Below are 2,684 nucleotides of genomic sequence, written 5' to 3'. Positions count from 1 at the left end.
TGAGGGTGTGGAAATGCTTGAAGCAATGATTCATACCTTGCTTTAACTGAGTAGATGTTCTTTTTTCTACCCATCCAAATTCGTTGATCCAACCGAGAGGTAACAATTGGAGCATATCCCTTTAAATTTGATCAGGGTGATCCAATGTTGGTGCAACTTTGGAGGTACATCAGGGAAAGACCAACCTATCCACTGGCCTTCATTCCCACTGAGAAATATTTGCAATCCTATTGTGTCCTTTAGCCTCCATCCAATTTTCCAATTACTTCATTCTAGCATTTTCATGTGCAATCTCTATGGTGGGGATTCAATCCTTCCATAAATGTATACACACACCATTCCTAGTTTTCCTTCACAATTTATCAATGATAATGGGGGCTATTGTTTTACATAATTTCCAAATATTTGAACCTTTGTCTGGCCATGACTCAATCTTAGGTCGAAGGAGCCTTGACTTAAGAAAATATTTTCAAATAAAGACAACCTTCCACCATTCCTTAAGAGTATGATAAAATGCACCCCCAATTCAAGGTATATGAGCTCCAGATCCTTAATTTATATATCTCTAATTGATTTGGGAAGCATAATTGTATTCCATTTCACAAGATGGTATCAATTTTCATTATTTCTACACCCCCCCCTTGCCAAAGAAACTTCCACAATAAAATATTTATTTGGTGAATTATCACTTTTGGTTCCAACAAACCTGTGCCCACATATACTAGAAGAGAGGATATAATTGATTTGATTAATACTCCCTTTCTTACCATATTTAACCACTGAGAACCCCATGATTGAATTCTTTTCCTTATCTTCTGCAATACTTCCTCCTAGTCTTTGGCATTGGATAAAGTGAAGGAAATTAATTCCTAGATATTTGAAGGATATCCAATCTGGAATAGAAAGAAATTCTAATATTTGAGAGATCTCATGCAGTATTGAAACAGAACAATTCCATCCATACACTTGACACTTTTTGTTTTCGATCATCCCTCCAAAAAGATCCAGGTATGGATTCAAAATCTTTTTGAAGTGAGCCACTATAATTTTTGAAGCGCCCCCCAGCAAGAGAGTATCATTTGCAAACTAGGAGTGATTCACTCCTTTAATGTTCCTCGCTATACTCAACCCCAAGAGTTTTCCTTCTTGTCTCAATTTCTCTAGGTTTCGGCTCAAAATTTCATCCATGATGATGTTGAGAACAGGTGATAGAGGGAAATCTTGTCTTAAGCCTCTGGATGTTATAAAAAAGGAGTGGTATGACCATTGACCAACGATGCAATCCATGGAGAACCAATGCATGCCTTTATCCATTGAATAAACTCTTTACTGAAGCCCAAATTTTGAAGCATAAGATATAAAAAAGAATGCCTCAACAGATCAAACACGTTTGCCTTATCCAACTTTATCCCCTTTTCAGATCACCACCTTCCTTGCTCAAATGGATCGCCTCTTGAACAAGAATAATATTGTCCAATATTTGTCTTCGTTGCATAAAACCCCCCAGGTTTTTTGAGATTGTTCCTAGCAGTAGCTTCTTTAGTCTTGTTGCAATAATCTTCATGAAAAATTTATAAGCTGAGTTGAATAAAGGTATGGGGTGGAATCTATTGAAATTTTCTAGATTCAATTTTTTAGGGATAAGGGAAAGAAAGGAGGAATTAGTTGCAACACCTAACCTTTCCTTTTTCCTCGTACTGTTTAGCATCCACAACAAATAATTTTTTATCATGAATAAAAATACCTAAAGAAACTTATAGCAAGACCATCAGGTACAAGGGCTTTATCCAGAACCAATTGCCAAATTGCATCCAAGACTTGAGCTTCATCTATTTCTTTAACAAAAGACAAATTATTAGAATCTGAACCAATGGTGGAAACACAATTAATAAAATCCTAAGCTTGGGACTTGAAAATGCAAGAAGGCTTCTTGCTTAATATCTTCAAAGGAGGATACCTTCGACCTTCCTTCAAGAATTATCTATGTGAATCTATATCTTAATTCACAAGCTTTGGCATGCTTATGAGAAAAGGAGGTATTTTGATCTGCTGCATTAAGCCACAAACTATGATATTTTTATATACATAGTTCTTCCTCTTGCCTACTTACTGCAAAAAAATTCTTTGTTAATCCTCTTTCTTTTTAGAAGTGCTAGGGTTCAACATTACCTTCCTCAAGTATAATTTGATGTTGTTCTAATTTCTTGACCAATTATGTGCGCTTTTGCCCTAGTGGTTGACACTACAAGGAAAAGACCTCATGGCAGAGGATTTTGCAAAAGCCCCTATAAAAATAGCCCATAAATCCATTTGTAGTGGAGGTCACTAGCGGAGGTTGTCAGGCATATGTTTTTTTGACGATGCATCTACAATATACAAACACATTGGTGATTTAGTATCCATACACGCACCAGTTCCGAATAGAATGGGGTGCACCATCGCAGATTTATTAAAAAATAAAAAAAAGGTGCGCTAAATAGCGAAACACATCGGTGCTTGAATAATTGATAACACCAGAAAAATTTTAACTTTTAAAAATTGACAGTTCTATATACACTGGCTACATCGATGCCCTCCTTGTAGTAAAATGCCCCAATGCATACTTAGAAGGAGCATCAATATAGTTTTTAATTTTCAAAAAAATGTGGTGTTATATTCCAACGAAGCACTGATGCGGCTCATGT

Source organism: Pinus tabuliformis, chromosome 6, assembly GCF_031772625.1.
Source record: "Pinus tabuliformis cultivar Carrire ecotype Pingquan chromosome 6, CPIR1, whole genome shotgun sequence".
Classification (NCBI taxonomy): domain Eukaryota; kingdom Viridiplantae; phylum Streptophyta; class Pinopsida; order Pinales; family Pinaceae; genus Pinus; species Pinus tabuliformis.
This window is presented reverse-complemented; position numbering follows the sequence as displayed.